The sequence below is a fragment of the Rhineura floridana genome, chromosome 2 (assembly GCF_030035675.1).
Source record: "Rhineura floridana isolate rRhiFlo1 chromosome 2, rRhiFlo1.hap2, whole genome shotgun sequence".
Classification (NCBI taxonomy): domain Eukaryota; kingdom Metazoa; phylum Chordata; class Lepidosauria; order Squamata; family Rhineuridae; genus Rhineura; species Rhineura floridana.
In genome coordinates this window covers 230,301,836-230,326,831 of record NC_084481.1, presented here as the reverse complement: position 1 = coordinate 230,326,831, position 24,996 = coordinate 230,301,836, and positions in this window count along the sequence as shown.

The following is a 24,996-nucleotide window of genomic DNA, read 5'->3' as shown; positions in this document are numbered from 1 at the left end:
TACAGACACTTGCTTTTTGCCACCTTAGCTCAGTGAAGAGTGGCCGCTTGTGCTAGCTCGACTTGGTAGGGCTGCAATTTTTAACTTTGCTCTTTTTGACACAATGCAGTGTGTCACTGTCGTCTCGCTAAAAACTTATCAATTCTTTGCACATCTATGGACAATAGAGGAGCTTTCAGGTAAGAGGGTCAAGTACAATTTACAGATATGAATGACTCCATAGCTCTTATTTAGAAATTAAGTCACACCGCATACATTTTTGAATTCATGTATGGATTGATTGACTGATTATGGGGAAGGGCCGTAGCTCAGTGGTACAGCATCTGCCTTGCATGCAGAAGGTCCTAAGTTCAATTGCCAGTATCTCCAGGTAGAGCTGGGAGAAACTCCTGCCTGAAACCCTGGAGAGCGGCTGCCAGTCAGTGTATGGCGCTAGATGGACCAATGGTCTAACTCAGTATAAGCCAATTTCCTATGTTCCTATGTACACCTGCACATCCATTGCCCCAAAACTAAACACACACATGCACAAACTTTTAAAATGTTGGAACCACTTGCTTCCAGTTTCATGCATTTTCTTCCCCCCCAAAATCAATTTTACTTTTCAGTATCCAAAACACTTTCCCCTCTAAAAGAACAAAGTACTCCAACCAATAGACAGAAAAAAGTTTCATTTGGGCCAGGGCACAGCAGGGCGCAGCAGAAAGTATTTGCAACGCATGGCCTGATGAAGTAATAGTCTCTGTTCATGTGCAGAGCACATCACACCAAATGAATCATAATCAGCCTGTGTTATGTCTGAGATTAGGGATAATATCTTCCAGATTTGGGGAAGGATATGGAGTCATACCCAGTCAGGCACACAGCTCAAACGTTTCATTTCAGAAACTGCTGACAAAATTCGCAAAGCTAGAAATAACAGCACCAGCATTTCCCTCCATTCCTCTGCATTGAAAATATTCTGAATTCAAGCTTAGAGAGGGGCTTGTTGGAACCAGATCCACACAGCTTTTCTGGAAATATTCTGGAATTGCAAGTGGCTCAGATCAATCTGCCCTTCTCCACCCAGCTTTGAATGGGTGAGTGTAGGGAGACGGTTAACACAGAGTTTGTTGCAACACATACACAAGCCATCAGGGCTGGTTCTAAAGGGCGGCCAGGTGGGGCACTGGCCCGAGGGCCCCTGGAACTACAGGAAGCCCTCCGCTCTCCTTCCGCGATTCGCGGAAGCATCCGCGGACAGCCATCCCCCCACTTTACCTACCTTTCCGTTTTTTTGCGGCATGCAGATTTGCCATCAATTAAGATGGCAGCCGAGGTTTCCTTAAGGGGCTGAAGCCTCTGCTGCCATCTTTGCTGATGGCACGCATGTGTTCTACATGCCCGTGTTGCTGCCATCAACAAAGATGGCGGCAGAGGCTTCAGCCCCTTAGGGAAACCTCAGCTACTAACTTGATTGATGGCAAACCTGCATGCGCCGCAAAAAACAACAGAAAGGTAGGTGAAGTGGGGATAGCAGTGGGATGGCAGGCAGCGCGGAAGCTCCTGTCTTGCGGTCCGAGGAGGCTTAAGTTCCACAGATTGCGGAGGGGGATTGGAGGGTCCCAGGGCAGGCTGGTACCCAAGGGCCCCGGCATACCTGGGGCCGGCCCTGCAAGCCATCCACTATTTCTCCTCTCAATTCTCCAGCTCACAGAAATAAATGAAAAATATTTAAACAAAAAATACATATGCATTATAGAAAGAGATTCACTGTTGTTATGTTCTCTCTCTCTCTCTCTTCCTCTCAGTCACACAAACAAAAAATAATAAACTAAACAAACAAAAAAAACAAACAAAAAAGATCCTCGAAGTAGGAAGGCTTCTCTGGTTAACAAGAAGATCTATCCTTCAGGGAAATAGCTCTGAGCATGCTCAGAACTAGGCTAAGGCTACCACATAGGGCTGTTCTTGAAGCAGGCCTGCTGTACTATTTGTGCTAGATAAACCTCGTAACAACAAATCGAGAAGGAGTCTTCCTAGGAGGGGTGACAAAAGGGATGCACCTCCTTGCCACAACTACACTTTTGGATTAGGAGTGTCTGAGTGGTGCACATTGCTGATTGGACAGAGAACAGGAAGCTGATTGGCCACAGAGAACAGGAGATTTACGGAAATGCCTTCATAAGCCTCTGTGAGTTCAAGAAATGATAACATTGTGTAGGGGACAGGAAAGAGTGGGCAGCTTTGAGATTTTTGGGCAAATTTTTACAAAAATTGCCTCAGTAGCCACAGAAGACCAGCCTCCACTGCTGCAGACAGTATATTCAAAAAACACAGCCACTGAGCTCGGCTTAGCACTCTGGGCGACTGCCCAGTTTGCTCACCCCTGAGGCTGCCCCTATAGGCAGCTGGGGGATGCCATTTAATTTTCCACAATGCCCCAGACTAGGGTTGCCAGGCTCAGGGCCTGAGACTGATCCTGTATCTTTAGGAGAAGAGAAAGTCAGCCAAGTACAGGTGTTCTTGCAACCCTGTAATGGGAAAAACCACAAGGTGGAATTCTCCCTTCCCCCTGCACAACTTTTAAAGATACAGAAGACCTCTTGGAGGCCAGGCCTGGCAACCAAGAGGTCTTCTGTATCTTTAAAAGTTGTGCAGGGGAAAGGGAGAATTCCACCTTGTGGTTTTTCCCGTTAGAGTGTTGCAAGAACACCTGCACTTGGCTGAATTTTCTCTTCTCTTAAAGATACAGAATCATTCTCAGGCCCTGAGCCTGGCAACCCTACTCCAGATATTGCATTAGGGGCATTCTGGGAAATTGGACTGTCAGCTCTGAGACCCAACCACTGAAGCAGGCGTTAGCAGACAGCGGGATCTACGATATGATGAGGTCCGGCTGCTGCTTCATGATGTAGCGTGTTGATACTTGGCCTGGATATTCATATCGTTAATCCTTTGAACTATTTTTTTTGTTGAAAGTTCTGTGTCAACTCGGAAACCTCAACATGCTCCCAGGAAAGAGAGAAGGGTGTATATGTGTATGTCTGCGCATTTGCAAAACACACGCCAGGAAAGAGGTAAGCTTATTAAGCTGGGCAAAGCAACGATATATAAACAAATAACTTTGTTATTAAAAAAAAAAAAATGAAACCCAGCAAAAACTTTGCTGACATATTTTTTTTTTTTTGGGGGGGGGCGAGGTGGAAGACATAAAAGATTGGGAAAAGACAGGCTGTTCTAGGTATGCAAAAAATGTTTTCTCTTTCACATATATTGACAGTCAGAGGGGGGTTATTATTGAGAATATGGGCAAAGTTGCTGCCAAGGTTCTGCTGGTACTTGTGTTTAAAAAGAAACTATGGAAACCAGGACTAGGAATATTAATTAAGTCCAAATTTGGAATTTCTTTGCCAGCAGTGGCTGTAGGCATTCAATGAAGCAACCTGTTGAGTCTGCCATTCACAACGGTGTTAGCAATTTAACAAACTGCCAAACTCCCCCCCCCCAATAAATTAACATGTTGTTGTAATAATAAGATTAAAACGTTAGGTGTTGATAAGATTAATTTTTTGCTCTTTACCCCTACTGTCTTGCCCTCTTGCCTTAAAGGTCCGGGGTGGATTTTCTTTTCATTTTTCTAGGGGCAGGTTTTTTTTCAAGGCATGAGATCCTGGAGTGCTTGTTTTTGCATTTTAAGGCTACAATGCATAGCAAAAAGTCAGAAAGACATGGTGCAAATGTTAGGGCTGCACATCTGTATCTGATTGGTGTTTTTTTTAACATTCTGATCATTTTCTGAGTGACTCTGCGCTCTCTCAGCTTCTATCTGTAAATCACATTCCAAGCGACTTTGTATAAAAACTGTGTTTCCCATTCACTATACTTGGCAATCTAAAATGGCTATAACTTTCCCCCCTTTTGGCTAAAACGATGACATTTGCAGGCACAGGAGCCCCTCTAGAGAGGATTAAGCCTGCCAGCTTGCAGATAACCTGGCCCAGTGAGTTTTTGTTGGGGAAGTAAAAGGGATTCACTTTCTTCCATAATCCTTTATGAGGGGGGGGGGAGCAGGGGATTGCATCTAGCTTTCTTTCGTTGTTGTTATGTGCCTTCAAGTCTAATACAACTTATGGCGACCTACCTCATGAACCCCCTATTCAGACCTAAGTTCAGGTCTGTGGCATCCTTTATGGAATCAATTCATCTCTTGTTTGGCCTTCCTCTTTTTCTACTCCCTGCTGTCTTCCCCAGCATTATTGTCTTTTCTAGTGAATCATGTCTTCTCATGATGTGTCCAAAGTATGATAACCTCAGTTTCATCATTTTAGCTTCTAGTGATGGTTCTGGTTTAATTTGTTCTAACATGCAATTATTTGTCTTTTTTGCAGTCCATGGTATGCGCAAAGCTCTCCTTCAACACCACATTTCAAATGAGTTGAATTCCCTAGTCCTAGCCTTCTTTTAATTTCTTGACTTGTCTCCATTTTGGTTAATGACTGTGCCATGGTCTTGATAATTCTTGACAAGTTCATTGTCATCATTGTCAACTTTAAAGTTACATAATTCTTCTGTTGTCATTACATTAGTCTTCTTGACATTCAGCTGTAGTCCTGCTTTTCTGCTTTCCTCTTTAACTTTCATCTCCCTCAGTGTCAATAGAAAACACTGTGTTTGCAGCTGGCATTGAGCTCTTACTGTGGACGGTGCAAATAGAAAATGGAGGTGAAAACAGCATCTTTACTACAAAGTAATGCTCCCATGTGGATAAGCCCTGAGAGTCTTTTTTGGCGGGAGGAGGAGTGAGACCTCGTGGTGAGGGCCATAACCAAGAAGGCAGGCTAATTTCTGCTTGGCTTGAGAGCGATTGCTGTTAGCTCCACCCTTTTCCAGGCGCCACCCTCTGATCTACCAGATGCTGCGTAAGATTTTGTACGATGGTGCAGTTCGTGGTGCACATGCACTTGGGACCTTCTGCATGCAACGCAGGTACTCTGCCACTGAGCCACAAGGAAGCTTGCCTTTTGCCGAGTCGGATCTTTGGTCCGCCTAGGTCATTATTGACTGGCCGCGGTTGTCCAGGGGTTCAGAAAGACATCTTTTCCCAGCCTTACCTGAAGATGCCATGGATTGAACTTCAGACCCTCTGTTTGCAAAACTTGTGCTCTGACACTGAGCCCACAGTCCTTCCTGAACCAGTTTGAACCTCAGCACAATCATCTAGACAGACAGGCAGACGTATTTATTTATTAAATTTGTATCCCACCCTTCCTCCCAGAAGGAGCCCAGAAGGACAGAGTGCAATGATTTCACCTAACATTTCACATCGGATTTCACCGTGTTCGTATATGGTGTGTGTTCCTGTGGGGAAATTCTCTGCAAGGCTGTCTGATATAGTGAATATTAAATTGCAAAAGAGCAGTCATATAAAAATACAAAAAATAAAAAAGCACATTTGTTGTGGTAACTTTTTAATGACAACACAGGTTAATGAATGCCTCTTGCTTCTGAAGCAAAGGGATTTGTACATGAAATGTTTCGAGGTCCATTTTCTGGTTTACAGCATTATTCCCTTGGGTCCAAGTGACATATTTTATGGTAAAAGAATGATCATATTGAACGTTTTGTTGTTTGTTTAACAACATTTACATTCTGCTTGATGGTGAGAAAACCTCAAATCAGTTTACAAGAACTGTTTAAATAGCAGCTTCAGGGAAGCCAGTAAGACTTAGGACTGTTGCACCCAGAATGGGGAGGAATGGTTTAACTGGGTGATCTGTTGTGATCACTGGGCCTGATCTATCTCAAGGAGCTTTGAGAACAAAAGGGGGAAACATCTTATGGGTAATTTTGGTGTGCGTGTGTACTGCAAGGCCTTTCAGGATATTTAGCTTTTATATAGCACTTTAATATACATTCTTAAAAGCAATTTAAAAACAACTTATAATCTCAAAAATAGTGTGGGTCCTAAAAATATACATCTCAGGTGTCGAAGGCCAGGGTGAAGAGGTACGTCTGAACTATTCATTGAAAACTGTATAGTGAAGTTATTCAGGCAGCTCTTGGGCAACAAGATCTCCCCCAAAAGATCAGACTTTTTGTGCTAAGGAAAGTGAGGGGGAAATGCACTGGAAAGTGCTGGAATAACATTTGCTTGACAAGCCGGCACAATATCGTATAATCTTTCCACGTACGAATTAGGATGAATGCTCAATAAACAGGTCATCTAGAAGCGCTCTGAGAGAGCAAGAGGAGACCAGTCACCTAGCAAATTCGTGATAGCCAGGAGATTCAGATGAGGGAAGTTTTTGACTTATAGGTCAATCTACTTGCCATGCACTTTGAGGAATAACAACAAAAACAATAAGAAATCAACTTTTGTTTATGGTGGACACCTGGCTCATTGACCACTGTTAGTCCTTGCACTCTTACATTTTACTTTTGAAGATAGCCCCGTAAATAATTAAACCCAAGAAAAAAATTTGCTCCCAAATCTTTGCTTGACAGCCTGGCACTTTCTAGAGGGCTACCAGTCCACAGATGAGACTAGTGAGGAGGAGTCATTGTGCTTTGGAAACTGTTGTGACTAGAAAACCTAATGTGCCAGACTCAGTGTGTGTGTGTGTGTGTGAATGCATGCAATTAAGCAGCAGTTTAGTCATTCGGGTGAAGATGTAGGAAACCTCTCCATTGCCTTGATTCCAGCTGAAATTGAGGGGTGCATTTCCTTCCCACGGTAGAAGGGAGGCAGCCTTGACTCGAGCAAGGCTATTTCTAGGCAATGATTATCCCAAATGCACAGTAGGCAGAAGTTAAAAGGAAATGTTCCCTTTTTAGGTTTTTAAACTATATCCCTTAATCCTGGCCAATGATTGACAATCATGATTTAGAGCACAAGGTTCCCCTCTCTAATCCAGCAAGTTTGATGTTGTATGCATCTCTCGTGTGCCGTTATTCAACTCCAACTAAATGGAGGCTGCTGCAATTGATGCTGCATTGCTGAGATACTTTCTGAACTGAGAGTCTGTTTACAGATTGGTACACACATACACAGTATGCATTGTCAAAGCCATTAAGGAAAGAACAAAACAATACAAAAACCAACAGGCATGGCTGTGGGTGTAATTTAAAGTCCCCAAAATGCATTTACAATTTAAATGTTCCTTGCTGGATAGGAAGGATGTCAGTTGGGGAGGGGGGAGACTTCTCCAGAGTTGGCTGTGGAGACCATGTCCAAGTGCCTGGAATCCGTGAGTGGATGGATGGGAAGGAACAGGTTGAAGCTGAATCCCGATAAGACTGAGGTGCTGCTTGTGGGAGACAAGGGAAGGTTGGGAGATGTTGACCTGATGTTCAATGGGGTGAGATTACCCCTAAAGGACCAGGTCCGCAGCCTTGGGGTTGTTCTTGATTCCAAGCTGTCCATGGAGGCTCAGATTTCGGCAGTGAGCCGGGCAGCTTGGTATCAATTACACCTCATTCGTAAGCTGCAACCCTACCTGCCTGTTCACCAGCTCCCACGGGTAGTACATGCCCTGGTCACCTCTCGTTTAGACTACTGTAATGCACTCTACGTGGGGTTACCCTTGAAAACAGTTCGGAAATTGCAACTTATACAAAATGCTGCGGCTCGACTACTTACAAATTGTCGCCGCCGGGAACACATCACCCCAGTGTTGTACGATCTGCACTGGCTCCCAGTTATTTTCCGGGCTCAATTCAAGGTGTTGATATTAACCTTTAAATCCCTACACGGTTTCGGCCCAGTTTACCTGATGGAGCGCCTCCAGCGCCACCAATTATGCCGCCCGACAAGATCAGCCACTCAGGACCTTCTCTCCGTCCCACCAACTAAAACAGCTAGGCTGGTAGGGACTAGAGAGAGGGCCTTCTCTGTGGCGGCCCCCACTCTCTGGAACTCCCTCCCGTACGATCTTCGCCATGCCCCTTCCCTGAACGTATTCCACAAAGCCTTGAAGACCTGGCTCTTCAGACAGGCCTTTGGGACTTCCGGGGAGAGTTAATTTTTTAGGACTAATCGCCTATTACTCTGAACTGTTACTATTTCACTGTCATTTTGTATTTTATGTGTATTTTATTGTGATGTATTATTGCATTTGAATTGTACGTCGCCTAGAGTGGCCATCGGCCAGATAGGCGACGCATAAATTAAATTATTATTATTATTATTATTATTATTATTATTATTATTATTTGTACAAATTTAAAACAGTGAGAAAAGAGAGGCAGTCTGGGTGCCTCCTGATTTGATGATGATGATGATGATGATGATGATGATGATGATGATAATGATAATACACCACACAGACCTTTGTATCTGCTGGTAATTAAAAATCTGTTGGCATCATGGCACTTTATTAAAACATATCTGCTTGAACAAGCTTGGAGGAGTTGATCTGACCCAACTTTGCCCACCTGGCTACTCGGTGCAACACCAGCACAGGCTGCAGGGATGCAGGGGTTGCTGTGGTCTACAGAACTTCCATCTCTGTCACCAGGAATCCACTCTGTCTTGGAGCTGGCTGTGAGGGCCTGCACCTGGTGCCGGGCCAAGGAGATAGTAAACTAGGGTTGCTGCTGGTGTACCGTCCACCCTGCTGCCCGGCAGCTTCTCTGACTGAGCTGGCGGAGGCTGTCTCGGCTGTGGTGTTGGAGGAGCCCAGAACGATAGTGCTGGGTGATTTCAATGTCCATGCTGAAGCTGCCTCTAGTGTTCCGGCTCCGGACTTCATGGCCTCCATGTTGACCATGGGGCTGTCTCAAGTTGTTACTGGCCCAACACATAGGTCAGGGCACACCCTCGACTTGGTTTTTGCTCCAGATGGAGGAAGGGGTGGTCTGGAGATAGGGGGGTAGATGTCACCCGATTGTCATGGTCAGATCACTTCCTGGTGAAGTTTAGACTTATGGCTGTGATCCTTCCCTGCAGGGGTAGTGGACAGATTAGGCCCCCGGAGCCTAATGGAATCCACTGGATTCCTGAATGCCCTGGGGGAGTTCCCAGTAGATAGAGCTGGTGACCCTATTGAAGCCCTTGTCATGCTGTGGAACAACAAAGCACACCGGGCTCTTGACACGGTTGCCCCCAAGCACCCTCTCCGGCACTGTGGAGCCCAGCTTGCACCTTGGTACACCAGTGAGCTAAGGGCAATGAAACAGGCTGGACGACAGCTAGAGTGCAAGTGGCGAAAGAGGTGCTGTGAGGCTGATCAGGCACAAGTAAAACATCATAACCATGCCTACTGTATGGTGGTGATGGCGGCGAAGAAGGCCCACTTCTCTGCCTCCATCGCATCCCCAAGTAGCTGTCCGGTGGAGCTTTTCTGTATTGTCAGGGGTCTGTTGACATCAACTCCAGGAAATGGAGTTTCAGACCCTTCGGAGACCCACTGTGAATTGTTTACAAGGCACTTTGAGGGTAAATGCTCGTCTCTGTAGCAGTCTTGATGCCCCATCCAAATCTACTATAGTCCCCAATGAGGTGTCTAGTGCAACGTCTGCTGCAACGTCTTAGGAATGGTTTCAGTTGATGCGGCCTGATGACATAGACAAGGTGCTTGCAATGATGCGGACAGCGTGTCCTCTTTACCCTTGCCCTTCTTGGCTTATTAAAGCTTGCTGAGGGGGTCTGACCGAGTGGATCCAGGGTGTGGTCAAAGCATCATTGCGGGAAGGAGTGGTCCCAGCCACCTTGAAAGAGACGGTGATCCGACCACTCCTGAAAAAACCCACCTTGGACCCATCGGTTTGTGACAACTATCGACAGGTTGCAAATACCCCCTTTTTAGGGAAGGTGATTGAGAGGGTTGTGGCACAGCAATTGCAAGTACTCTTGGATGAAAGAGATTATCTTGACCCATTCCAATCTGGGTTATGGGACTGAATCGTCCTTGGTCACCCTGATGGATGACCTTTATCGGTAGAAAGATAGGGAGTGCGACCCTGTTATTCTTACTTGATCTCTCAGCGGCTTTGGATACCATTGACCATGATATTCTTCTGGGCCGCCTTGGTGAGCTGGGTATAGGAGGCACTGTTTTACAGTGGTTCCGATCCTATCTCCAGGGTCGCTTTCAGAGAATAGCATTGGGTGACTGTCTTTCGGCCCCCTGGCCATTGTGCTGTGGGGTGCCGCAGGGTACCATCTTGTCTCCCATGATGTTTAACATCTCTATGAAGCCCTTGGGAGCAGTCATCAGGAGCTTTGGAGCGAGTTGTCAGCAGTATGCTGATGATACCTAGCTCTATTTCTCCATAACATCTGAATGAGGAGAGGCCATGCAAGCCCTGGACCAGTGCCTGGATTCAGTGGTGGGCTGGATGAGGGCCAATAAACTGAGTCTGAATCTTAGCAAGATGGAGGCACAGTGGGATGGTGGTTCCTGAGTTCACAAAATTGGTCAGTTGCCTGCTTTGGATGGGGGTCATACTCCCTCTGAAAGAACAGGTCTGTAGTCTGGGGGTGCTCCTGGATCCATCTTTTTCGCTAGAGGCCCAGGTGACCTTCCTGGCTAGGAATGCCTTTTACCAGCTTTGGCTGGTAAGACAGCTGCAGCCGTTTCTGGACCGGGATAGCCTGACCACTGTTGTCCATGCACTGGTAACCTCCAGGCTGGATTACTGTAATGTGCTCTATGTGGGGCTGCCCTTGATGTTGGTCAGGAAGCTGCAGCTGGTGCAAAATGCGGCGGCGAGACTGCTCACTGGGGCAGGTTATCGCCAACATGTCATCCAGCTGCCGAAAGAATTGCACTGGCTGCCCATTTGCTACCAGGCCAAGTTCAAGGTTCTAGTTTTGGTACACAAAGCCCTATACAGCTTGGGACCAGGATACCTGAAAGACAATCTCACCCTTATATACCCAGTCGATCACTGTGCTCTGGATGCAGGATGAAAGGTTTTGCCACCTCCTGCAAAGCTGGCATCGGCATAAGGCTGGCCCATGCCTCCTCAAAGGCAGGATTGGTGATAGTAAGAATGCTTGTTTGCATGCTTTCCCTGCACGTGGAAATCTAGTATGTCACCGGAAAGGCTTCACTCTAGTTTTCTCCCTGATGGGCTACATTTCAATATGCAGACAAGGATGTTTTGGGGTTTCCCCCCCATGTTGCAGAATCTGTTCTATTTAAACTAGGGTGATTTTTAAAAAAGCTTGTTATTTATTTATTATTTGATTTATCTCCCACCCTTCCCCCCAGCAGGAGCCCAGTGCGGCAAACAGAAACGCTAAAAACACTTTAAAACATCATAAAAAACAGACCTTAAAATACATTAAAACAAAACAACGTTAAAAACATTTTTTTAAAAAAAGCGTTAAAAACATCTTTTAAGAACGGGTTAAAAATGTATTATTAAAAAAAAAAATTAAAAAGCAATTCCAACACAGAAGCAGACTGGGATAGGTCTCAACTTAAAAGGCTTGTTGGAAGAGGAACGTCTTGCTCTGTGCCCTGATTCCGATCTGAGGGACCCCTGTGCTAGGGATGGATGAATCTCTCAGCTTTGGTTTCTCTCAGTTTCCAATCTTAAATTTGGTTCTCTACATTTCATAGGAACATAGGGAGCTGACTTCTTCTGAATCAGGTCATTAGTCCATTCTAGCTCATTTCTGACTGGCAGGGGCTCTCCGTACTTTCCGACAAGGGTTGCTCCCAATCCTACCTTGAGATGCCTGGGGATTAAACCTGGCACCGTCTGTGGGCAAAGCAGATGTTCTGGCACTGAGCTAAGGCCCTTCCCTCTCTCCATCAGTCTGCAATATTTTTTAAGTCCTTTCAGTTTTGCAGTGTCAACATTTTAGGCATGTTTCCTAATACTCACATATTTGCATGCAAATTTATCTAAGATACACATTCTTTTGAGGATTTCCCCCAATATAACGCATTGTTGTACAGTAGGGCCCTGCTTTACGGCGCTTCGCTTTACAGCGCTTTGCTAATGCAGCGGTCTCAATTAGACGCAATTAGACTAAAGCCCCACTCATACGGTGCTTGTTCCGCTTTTACGGCGGTTTTCGGGCATCGCGCGGCATTTTGTTCAATGAGTTCCGCTTTATAGCGGTTTTTGCTTTACAGCGGGGATCCGGAACGTAACCTGCTGTATGTGGGGCCCTATTGTAGGTTATTTTCACTTTATGCACACCTCCCCCGATATGCACTATCTTGTATGCCTTATTTGTTTGGAGAACTGCACCTCAAAATTTAGAGAACTGTGCCTCTTTCGAAATTCACAATTACCTGAATTTTGCAATGCAGTTCTCCAACCAAACAATGCTTATGAAAAAAAGCATACGTTAGTGGAAAGTGTGCATAAAAATGAATATATGAGTGAAAATAACATACAAAATGCAATGTATTAGGAGGAATTGCTTGCAAAAATGTTAAAACGGCAAACAAAAACGTTAGGAGAAATTCACACTAAAATGATGAGGAATTTTCATGAATTTCTGTGCTGTGGATTGAACCTGGGGTCTTCTGCAGGCAAGAGCATGTGCCTTCCCTTAAAAAGAATAAGATTCCAGTCCTCATGGTGCTGAAGAAAGGGCTGATTTAAATAGGAATAGAAGAAGCTGCCTCATGTTGAGTCACGCCAACTGGTCCATCCATTTTACGGTGGGATTGAGCCTGGAATATGCTCTGCCACCGAGCTATGGCGCTTTCCTCTGGATAGGTTCTTGGCAGAGCTTGGAAAAGTTACTTTTTTGAACTACAACTCCCATCAGCCCCAGCCAGCATGGCCACTGGATTGGGCTGATGGGAGTTATAGTTCAACAAAGTAACTTTTCCAAGCTCTGGTTCTTGGTGGTTTGACAGCTATTAGGTGTCATAGGTAAATGGAACCTGCACATTCAGAGGTAGTATACCTCTGAATATCATGCACCGTAAGAGAGGGCTATTGCTGGTGGGCTCCCTGAATGCATTGGGTTGACCAGTGATGGCAACACACTGTCAATCTGATCCAGCAGGGCTTTCCTTACCTTTGCATGGAAGGCTAATTTAATTATCAAATCAACCAAAATCAGAGCTGTTCATATATTATTATTGTTGTTGTTGTTTATTTTTACCCCGTCTTTTGGCCAAGAGGCCGTCAAGGCGGCTTACAAAAAACCCAGAAATATAAAAATGCATCAATAAAAACAATGCAATCTACAAAAAACAGCAGTTACAATATAATTCAGTTCAATTCAATGGAAGCACAGAAAAGTCCTACAATGGGGGTGCTGGTCGCACAATCCAGCTTCCTAAGAGTTTCAGCTTAATTTTTTTTAAGATACTACCCCTTAAGATTATCTTTGAAAGTTTGTGAGAGCAATGCCAAGTGAAGTCTCAGAAACTAGCAAGAGTTGCTTTCCACAAGGTGTGGCCTCAGTTACCTCTTCAGCTCCTTGACTAGCAGAAGGAGGATAAATCATGCAAAATAGTAAGAAATGCAGAGTAGAATATGCAGAACTATGCATTAGGCAACCAAGTACCAAAACCGATGGATGGTTTGCATGTTTGGTGTAATCAAATGATAATGTCTTTATTGGACTGGACTTCTTTCACCCACAGGTGGAGGAATCATGTTTTTGAATTCTCCAACATGGGGGGAAAACCCCAAACATCCCTGTCTGCATATTGAAATGTAGACCATCAGGGAGAAAACTAGAGTGAAGCCTTTCCGGTGACATACTAGATTTCCATGTGCAGGGAAAGCATGCAAGCAAGCATTCTTACTATCACCAATCCTGCCTTTGAGGAGGCATGGGCAAGCCTTATGCCAATGCCAGCTTTGCAGAAGGAGGTGGCAAAGCCTTTCATCCTGTGCCAAGGGAACCATATATGGCAAATTTGTGGAAGGATCCTTCAGGGAGGGAAAAATGTTTTTGGAGTGTGCTTTACAGGAGTATGTGGATAAGCCCTTCATTTTGACACAAATTAAGCATTTCATGGAAAGTTAGCCCTGCCTAAGAGTTGGTGTCCTTCAAAGCCAACTTAATGTCCTAATACATGTTGGGTAAAGGTCTCCCAGTTCGTCCTGAGACTGTTTCCCCCCCCCATTGCTGTCATTTCTGCCCTGTGAATTTGAGCCGAAACTATAATTAGATGTAAGTGGTCTTGTTCCCACAGAAATGAATGGCAGCATCTGCAGAGACGCAACTTGTTCCAAAAACTTTTGGCACCTAGCTCTCTGCAAGTGTAGTGGCGCAGAGTAAGAGCCAGAATCCAGACTTCTGTCAGCCTAATTTTATATCTGTGAAAGCACAACAGCAAAACCTATATTCCAATAATGCGAAGGAGGATGTCGTGCAGGACGCATTCCAGACACATTCTGTCCACCCTTCTCGGAGGCCCGTGTCTCTGAGTGGGGGTGCATGGTTCTGGATTAGCCACACTAGGAACTGTGTGTGCACGCATGCGCCATATGCACAACGCACTTTCAATATGTCCCACCCTTCTTTGAAGGGGCATCCCTTATCCCAGAACATGGCATTGAAGCCTTGTCAAAGCCCCCTTATCTTAAAGCCCCCTATCTCCATGACCTATATTTATTTATTTATTATTTATTTATTACATTTACAATCCTGATGGGAGATGTAGTCCAAAACATCTGGAGGGCGCCGGGTTGGCAAAGGCTGCCCTAAAGAGACTGGCCACATGGAATCCTCACAGAACAGACTTTTAGTCTGGTGTCAACCCCTGAAGCTCTAACTCCCATTCCTGGTTGCCTGCGGTGGGATTCACTCATGACCGATTTCCACCTTTGGCTTTGGTTCTCCTGGCTAATGCCTGTTCCAGGGGCAGGCCTTGATTGCCCTGGCTTCCACCAACAGAACTGTAGTCAAAGAGTGCTTATCAACCTTTCTTCTTAAACTGGGGGGAGGTAATGAGCAGGGTACTGCAGGGCTTGGTTCTGGGCCCAGTGCTCTTCAACATTTTTATTAATGAGGAAGTGCAGGGAATGCTTATCAAATCTGCAGATGGTACAAAATTGGGAGGGATAGCTAATATCCTGGAAGCCAGAAACAAAACTCAAAGGGGTCTTGATAGGCTGGAGCACTGGCCTGAAAACAAGAGAATGAAATTTAACGGGGATAAGTGCAAAGTTCTACACCTAGGAAAAAATCCCCAAATGCACAGTTATGGGGGATACTTGGCTCATCAATACTATATGTGAGAAGGATCTTGGGATTGTTGTTGATCATAAGCTGAATAAGAGTCAACAGTGCAGTGTGGCTGCAAAAAGGCAAATGATATATTAGGCTGCATTAGCAGAAGTATAGTTCCCAAATTGTGTGAAGTATTGGTTCCCCTCTATTCAGCACTGGTTAGGCCTCATCTGGAGTACTGTGTCCAGTTCTGGATACCACACTTTAAGAAGGATGCAGACAAACTGGAACAGTTTCAGAGGAGGGCAACAAGGACGAACAGGGGACTGGAAACAAAGCCCTATGAGGAGAGACTGAAAGAACTGGGCATGTTTAGCCTGGAGAAGAGAAGACTGAGGGGAGATAGGATGGAGATAGGATAGTACTTGAAAGGTTGCCACATAGAGGAGAGTCGGGATCTCTTCTTGATCGCCCCAGAGTGCAGGACATGGAATAATGGACTCAAGTTGCAGGAAGCCAGATTTCAACTGAACATCAGGAAAAACTTCCTAACTGTTACAGCGGTACAACAATGGAACCAATGACCTAGAGAAGTGGTGGGCTCTCTACCACTGGAGGCATTCAAGAGGCAGCTGAACAGCCACCTGTCGGGTATGCTTTAATCTGGATTCCTGCATTGAGCTGGGGGTTGGACTCGATGGCCTTGTAGGCCCCTTCCAACTCTACTATTCTATGATTCTATGACTTTTCTCTCAGCTTGGGATTGGACAAACAAGCGGGCACTCCTTTGGGTAGGCTGGCTAATGGGCTCAGTTTGTTTGCTTCTGCACCACCAATGGCACGTCCATGCTGACAGGTGCTGGGACGACTCTGCCAGATTCTCATCCTGCCCTGCCTATGGCTACCCCTTCTGGGCTGTGGGTGGATCCCCCGCAGGAGGCGGGCTTGGCTGTGGATCAGCTGCCACAGGTGGTGAGATCAGAGGGGCCAGTGGCTCTATCCATGTCTGCATCTGCTTCAGGGGCAGGGCCGTCAATGGTCAGACTATTGGGCTCCTTCCCAGCCTCCTCACCCACAGCACCCAGACCACTGGGCCTGTCCCCTGGATCCCAAGCTGCTGCCTCCTCCTCCTGAGACCAGTCCTGCAAACAGTTCTTCATGGGGCTCACGCCATCGGCTGCGTGAGATTCCCTTCTGTCGGGCATCTTCTTCCTGGGGTTGTGTTCTTTCCCAGAAGGGCCATGTAGTCAAGTTATAGCTCTGTACTCCCAGTGGTCAATGTCCTCCTTATCCCAGCAGTGGGACATTCAAGAGCCTCTCCTAGCCAGTGGCAGCTAGTGGCTCCGTGTCAACGGGGCAGTGGAATCCACTCTGGGTTTTAGTATGAACGTCCAAGGAGCGGTGCAAGTCAGCACCTTGGACAGATCATTCAAAGTTTGGACTAAAACCCAGAGCAGATTCCACTGTCTCACTGACATAGAGCCATCAGCCGCCACTGCTCTCAGCACTACCTGGAGATGCTGGAGATTGAACCTGGGGCCTTCTGCATGCAAGGCAGATGTTCTGCCACTGAGTTACTACGGCCCTTCCCCAAACACAACAACAGGACACAATCCTGAAAATAAAAAAGGATGCCTGGAACTCCTGACAGTCTAGGATCCTGGTTCCCTGGACTGGTGCCCCAGCTTTAGGATGTTCATCAGAAAAAAAAATGGTGAGAATTGGCCCAAGGGGGTCAGTTCTTTGCCTAGAAATCTGAATATCCTATTTCTACATGGTCCCTGATGTGTATTTGCCGTGTATTTCCTTAAATGTTTACCACACATTGTGATCTCAAAAGCCTAAGGCATTTTAATCCACCAACATTTTATAAGAAATAGAAAGAATAACAAAGGGAAGCGGTGAGGAATCCTGTAGATTTGAGAGCAAAAGCAGGTCCATTTTGAGGCAAGATGAAGCAGCCATCTTAAGTGGCACACGGAGGAAGCCATTAGGGCAGTAGGTGGGTGGGCTCAATATGGCAGGAGAGGCTGCCATTTGGATTTCCCACTTCAGACACTAAATATTGTGGGCCAGCTCTGCCTGAGAGATTACTTTTACTTCAGGTTTGAAACAGATGTGTTTCATCCTCTCTGTATAAAAATAGCCCACAAAGTGTGCAAAATAATGACAATACTTCAACTATTCTTACTTTTTATCCTTTGGTTATTGTAATTACAAGTAATTTTGTGAAGGATTTTCTATTTTTAAGAAATCACACTCTTGTACTTGATCCAGCTAACAGGATTTTCCTACATTACTTCATAAAGAGAGCCATCTTTTAAACTTCTAATGTTATTTCTTATTCATTAGTACATATGCCTGGAGGGTATGTTCATAAATGGGTTAAAGTTACAAAGTTATGCTTATAAAAGTGCATGGTAATTTGGAATATCTGGGGGATTTATTAATTTCTGAAATCTTGAAAGAGCAAAAAGCTAAAATGAGATTGGATTAAGTATGTTCTTGCAAGCCCGTTATTCTAAACACCCTTAAGGACCACAGAGGAGCGAACAGAGGACATTATGCAAATAGGGATCTATCTATAAGTGTCCCGTAGGCTTGCTGATGTAATATTTTACATGGTTAGTTAAGTACATCAAGCAAAAAGGTTGACCTTGATAGACTGTAAGAAGGTATTTATTCCACAGCCATCAATTGTTTCCAGCCTCATCGTATCATTTGCAATGTGCAAGCAGTTTTGTGACAGTCGCATTTCGAAAATGGATCAGGAAAACAAAGAGCTGCCCATAGCAGCCATTTCTTCCTCTGCATGTGGATGTGTTTTAGAGGCAAATCTGCTTTATGAGGTCTGTTTACCGGAATGCTGCTTGTGCTATCGCTACTTCTGGCCAATTTATATTTATTTATTGCATTTGTATACCACCCCGTAGCCGAAACTCTCTGGGCTGTTTACAACAATTAAAAACATTAAAAACAAATATACAAATTTAAAAACACATTTTAAAAAAAAGCAATTTAAAAACACAGCAATGTCTGAATGAGGAGCTGTCATTTGTTATGGAAGCTAAGGCTGAAATGGATGTTTAGTAAATATTTGAAATTCACAGAGACATTTGAAATTTCCTAGTTTCTGCCTTCAGAATTCAAGTGTGAAGTTCTGAAACCCACATTCAGGTGCTCGTTGTTGATTGTTGATTTTATTTTTACCTAAGATGTTGAAATTTTTACCTCAGATATTTTGAGTTTGGCAGGACATAAAATCACATGTGATTGTTATCAATCAACACTAAATGTCATTGTTAGCCAACTATCAAATAGAGGCACATATGAAATCATTGGATGAGATCAAAGTCACACTCAGAGTACACCCAATGAAATCTATGGGGCCAAATAGCTTAAAAGTCTATGTAGTAGCTTGATTTCAATGGGTCTACTCTGAGTGTGACTCACTTTGGATCTTGCCCATTGCACGCCACTTGTCAAATATCAACTACTGAAATTAAATACCAAAATAAAATTCAAAAACGGAAATAAACACCATCAGATAAAAGATGGCGAAGCCAAGCATTTATTGACTATGTGGCAAATATTTGAACATATATAGAATATCTGAACAGTATTCAACCAAAACTGGCAAAGGAGAATATTTGAGAGTCAAATAATTTCAGTTGTAAATAAGGGCAAACTGGGACCGATGGTGATGGAGCTTCAAATATTAGGTAAGTTCACCTTTCAATATGAATTGAACCATAATTTCTCCCCCATCCATAATATGTGCCTACCTGTCATGGCAAGAGTGACAAGTAGCTGGCGGATTCCAGCCAGGCTTCAGAAGGCAGAGACCTCACCCTGTAAGGCTCAAAGAGTCCACCTGCATTATAGTCATTTCCAGGAAGACTGAGATCACCAGGCTATTTCTCACAGGCTGCCAATTTAATGTGAACAGCTAGTTTCCATCCAAGCTGGTCATTATGAGAGCCTTGGTTATCTTCCTCACCCATTTTTCCTTTTGTATCTTCTCTTTTTTGGATTATACGCCTGAGGGCAAGTACTGTGTTGTTTTTATTCATCTGTGAGAACCTGTCTGGTTGAAGAATGGGGTATTCATTCATGCTTTGAATGAATGAATGAACAAATGAAGATTGTAGAGGTGGAAAAAATGCAGAGGAGGACAAGCCAAATGATCATGGAGTTTGCGTATCTTTCCTAGGGGTCAGATTCAAGCGCTTGATCCTTTCTAAACTCAAAAAAGATGACTAAGAAGCAGATATGCCTACCTGCTTCCCCTTGGAACTCTCAAAAGAACATAAGCCCTGTCGCATCAGGCCAAAGGCTCATCCCGTCCAGCATCTTGTTCTCACAATGGCCAACCAGATGCACTAGTGGGAAGCCAACAAGCAGAACCCAGGTTTGCTTCAAGTAGACAACCTTGGGATTCACATATCTTCTTTCCATATAGTGAAGCTTGGCATGTAGCAATTCTTTGGGTTATTGTGGATTGAGGACACAGATTTTCCCCACACTCCTCGTTTACATAGATCTAACTGGTGTGTGATTTCACTTAGGAATAGAACCGAACCTGTTTTATCCTGGTAAGGGTACTAACACTCTAACCACACACAGCCTGACTGTTTGGTATTGGGGTAGGGCAGGAATGGGGAACCGTTGAACCTCCAGATGTAGCTGGACCACCACCCCCATCATCTGTGACCTATGGCCATGCTGGATGTTGCTGATGGGAGCTGAGGTCCAACAACATCTTAGGGGCCACAGGTTCCTCATCCCTGGTGTCAGCAGAGGTTGGTCTGTTAGGGCAACTGGGACACTGCCCCACCAACCTCAGTCTGCCCTCAGCCAGCCCTCATCTGCCTGCCTTCTTACTTACAAATGGTGGCATTGCTTGCCAGCTTCCTCCTCCTCCTCCTCCTCCATCTCAGTGTTGGCCTTGCAGAACTCAGCAGGGAGGAGGATGGGAGCAATACTAGAATTAGTTGGCTCTGCCTGTCATTGGCTCTGGCTGTACCTACTGGTGGGGTCCCTGCCTTCTGCCCTACCGGTCCCAATTGGCACCAGCCATCACTGCCTGGGTGTAGAGATTCAGCAATATTCTTGTAAGTTCTTTGCTCTTAGTGTATCACGTAGGTAAATATTCAACAACAAACTAAACCTACACCAGTAACTCTGACTGTAGAGATTATGACGCCTCTCTCCTGTTTGCCCTCCCTCTCTTTCTCAAATGCCTCATCTCCAGTTTTGATATACATGCATATTTGTGAATTTTAAATTCAGAAGAGAATTGACTAGGTCCTTGGCTGAATATTCTCTGTGTTATCTTCCACGTGGGTGTCTGAAGGGAGAGATTGGTTGATGTGGCACCTACGGATCACTTTGGGCTATAAAACCTTGCTTGTTCTGTTTAGCATTTCGGTGGTTATCACTAAACTACATTGGAGGTGGAGACTCGATATAGATGGACACTACAATGCATGGGGGCCCATAGTATTAACTAGATAAAAAGCAGATATTTAGTCAATCCTGCACTTCAAGATATCTAAAACCCTTTTAAAGACTGCATCATATCCCTTAGTTCCTGTGGGGCACAAAAAGTAACAAGTAAGCACACTCCCCTCTGCCGTCTCTGTAAACACAACTTCTGAATGTCCCAAACACTGTTGAAAAGGTATCAGTGGCAGCTGGTGGCCCCGTGTCAGTGGAATCCAGCCTTTGGTCCAAACATTCAAGCAAGCATTTGGACTAAAACCCGGAGTGGATTCCACTGCCCCACTGACATGGAGCCCTTTTACTGTCAATGTGGATGGCTTTAAAAGAGGATTAGATAAATTCATGGAGAAAAAGGCTATCAATGGCTATTAGCCACAATGGCTATGTTCTCCATCCACTGTTGGAGGCAGTATTTTTGATTTTGTGAGCCACCTTGAGCATGATTTACTATGGTACGGCAACATACAAATAAATGAATATGATGATACTTGGCTCAAGTTAGATTTGAAATCCTAATTGTGCCCCTTGCATGCAGATTGGAGAAACACTGAAAAGCAGAAGACATGAATGCATTCATGCATTCATACAAACGCACCATCAATCTACATGAGATTGTACAGGAAGCATAAGCAAAAAGAGAGGTCTCTGCCCCCAAGGAACCCACAGTGTTGAAAGTTGGAGCAGCTTCCCTGCAAGGAATGACCTCCATGTGATACCTTAGCGCACAGGTGTGTGCTAGGTCAGTCCATGTTATGCATGTACAGCCAGCAAAGCTCAGCTGGGATGTGGTTCTGGCATTTTGTCCTCCAATTCCAAAAAGAGGATAAAGTCCTTGTCAGGTCAGTAAAAGTTGAAATAATTGGAAACCCAACTGAATACCCCTACCGGAAAAACTGCAACACCTCTTGCACTTATGGAGGTAGTGCTGACATCTGTGTGCATGATCTTCTTCCCTTCCAACAGCTGGGCAATTTGTAAAGAAACGTTGTGATGTGAAACACTTGAGTTCTTACACATCCAAGTCTAGTACTCCATGGTCTACACAAGCTGGAGGAAGGAGGTTGATTCTAGATGGGAATCTACAACTGGTAGATCGCTGGATGATTTGCAGCAGATCAGCAATGGTTTCTGGATGCTGCTTGGCTAACAATAGCATTCACAAAAGAGGTTTGCCTGGCACCAGTGTTGCAAAGTATTTTGCTGTTCTTTATGAGTGTAATTTTATTGTTGATTTTATGCTGTTCACTGATATGATATTTTTTCTTAATGTAGGTGGTTTATTATTGCAAGTAAACTAGCAGAAAGCATTGTTCGGGAACTCTAAGAAACCCCCTCCCCCCAAAAAAACAGTGCAGTTTTGATTATGAGTGGTTAAGTGCAGTTTTGAAAGGATCAGTCCTCCATCTTGATTAAAAAATGGTGTCCAAAGATAGACAAAAACCTGCTCCTTATCTCAGGATCCATCAAGCAAACTTTGCTTATGATATCTTCAATTTGGTTACAGTCAGTACCGTTTTGAAAGGTTCAGTCCACCATCTTGATTCCAAATGGCATCCCATTATATCTAAACATACACAAAATCTGCTCTTTTATCTCAGGAACCATCACACAAAATTTGATTATGGTATCTTGAGTTGTCCAGATGCATAGAGAACAGACAGTGGGTGGTATTTGCTGCTTGCCTTACTCAGAGTAGACCCATTGACATTAATAGACATGACTTCCTTGGGTTTAATTCACTCAGCTCAGTGGTATAGTATCTGCTTGGCATGCACAACGTCCCAAGTTCAATTCCCAGCTGGTATAGCACAGTGGGGAGGAGAGCCTGGCTGGGAGTCCAGAGTCTGTGAGTTCAAATCCCTGCTCGTGTCTCCTGGGTGTCAAGGGCCAGCTAGAGATCACCCCACAGGGAGTGGCTCAGGGGTTACGTGCCCTGCCACCTGTGCAGCCGTGGGCAAGCTGCAGAGTCCCAAGGAGCCCAGTTGCCCCCCAGCTGGCAGTTGCGGACAAGGAAAGGGCTGGCTTGTGCAGCTGTGGCAAGCTGAGCAGGCCCTAGCCAGCTGGGGAGGACTAGCCTCAGAGGGAGGCAATGGTAAACTCCCTCTGAATACCGCTTACCATGAAATCCCTATTCAGAGGGTCGCCATAAGTCGGGATCGACTTGAAGGCAGGCCATTTCCATTTTTTTCCAGGTAGGGGTGGGAATTGGTCGCTGTCTGAAATCTTGGAGTACAGCTGCCAATCCATGTAGACAACACTGAGCTAGGCAGACCAATGGCAGATTCCTATATTCCTATGCGAAACAATCTGCAAAAGGACATGTTACTCTGGCTTTTGTTTTGTTTTGCTATCGATAGAGGGGGAGATGCTTCTGTTTGGCAAGTGACAAAAGAATAACATATTGGAAGGGATATAAAAGTTGTTCCAAGCCACAAAGGAGAAAAGAGAAAAGAAAGAAAGAAAAAATTGCAGACACTGAAAATTATAACAGGCCCTTGACAGTATCCATTCAGCATGCTTTCTCTCCGTTGCTTTTTGAAATATTGCCTCTCTTCTTAAGAAAGATTATATTGTGTTTACAGGGCTGCAAAAGGCATCATCTCCCAAACCCTTCTGCGGTGAAATAAATCTAAAACGAAAACACGCTGCGCAGTTGGCTCACACGGCCGTCAAAATTACACATCAAGAACCTTTTTCCAGTGACAAATACTTTCAAGGCAAACAAACTGAACAGAAATTAAAAAATCTCTGTGGGGCATAAATATGCAATTACACTCACACGGGGAGCATTTTATCAGGTAAACCAATCCTACTTTGTTAATTGAAATGCTGCTGTACAGGATTTCTCTCTTTTTGCCTCCCCCCGTCCCTCTCTCTCTTTTTTTTACAAAAGGCCTTGAAACACACACACACACTTTTGCTGCTGCTGCCGTTACACACATTGTAGTCTTTTCTTTTACATTCCTTTTTCAGTGAATGGTCAAGGGGGGGGCAACTCCATCCCTTCTCACCAAGGCCACCCAAGATATTTTCTTGCCTGAGGTGAAAGACAAGATGGTGCTTCTTCCTTCCATGTACAGAAGCCAACTAGGCTGGCAGTTGAATCTTATTTCAGTACTTGCAGTGGGATACTATCTTCCACCCCACCTAGTTATGGGAGTGCAGGACAGGCTGTGTGACACACTCATGGCTCTGTTCTCCAGCAGAAAGCTACAGCAGGGAGTTCAGGATGAGCAGCCAGGGCTACTGCCACTGCCCCACACATAGGGTTGTATATTCCAGTTCCACAAATCCGGGCAGGGTAATTTGCATATTTGCTAATTATTTGCTAATTATGCAAATTAAGCATATTAATGATTGCATTGTTCAGTTGTTCTGTTTTTGTGTCTAGTAATTACCACCAAAACTGGGAGGGGGGAGGATGTGGAATCTTTTTTTAAATGCCTAGACTCTAGTTTCCAACATTATGGAATATTTATTTGTTTATTTATTGAGAGGATTTATATCCTCCCCTTCCACAGTTAAAAACAGAGCTCAGGGCAGCTTACAGAAATGATAAAAATATATAACCAATCAATTAAAAGCAATATTGTGATCGAAAGATTGCCTGCACCAACAATTAGGAAAGTGAAATGAACATACCACTACAACCTGGAACACAGATAGAGAAAAAAAATACCACATAGTAGGCAAATGTATTTATTTATTTATTTATTGCCTTTGTATACCACCCCATAGCCGAAGCTCTCTGGGCAGTTTACAATAATTAAAACATTAAAAATAAATATACAAATTTAAAACACATTTTTAAAAAGCAATTTAAAAACACACACAAATAACTTTTCCCAGAGTGGTGGGATGGATTATTCCATTCCTATTGGTCTTAAGTGAGAAAAAGGCTGCACCCCCACTGCATTGAATATATTTTTCTGCGTGTGTGTGTGTGTGTGTATCCATCCCTGGAGAAGAAATGAAGTAGGGTGATCTTCATTTTGTAGAAGGATATGTATTAAAAATACTGTTTAGCCTTTTCTAAATTGCTGAACAGAAGCTCTGCCCTGGGCGACAGGTGAGCAAGGCAGCATTTCAATGCAACTTTACTTGGGAGAGTAAGCACCATGTAACAGGGTGGAGGCAAGGCTGAAAAATGCAAAGGCTAATACCTCAGTCTTTTCTACAGAGAGGTTTGCTGTTATATCCTGTATTTGTTCGGGGGGGAGTGTTTGTTGGATTCAAACCCCTTTATTCCATCCTCCATGATGGCAGGGTGACACTCCCATTGCATTCACCACTTAAGGCACATACCCTGAGACACAGAGGCAATTGAGATGAAGGCTGCTTGTCCTTGCTGACAACCAGAAAGTGATTTAGAATCTCTTGATAAGGGGTGGAACTGTATGAGT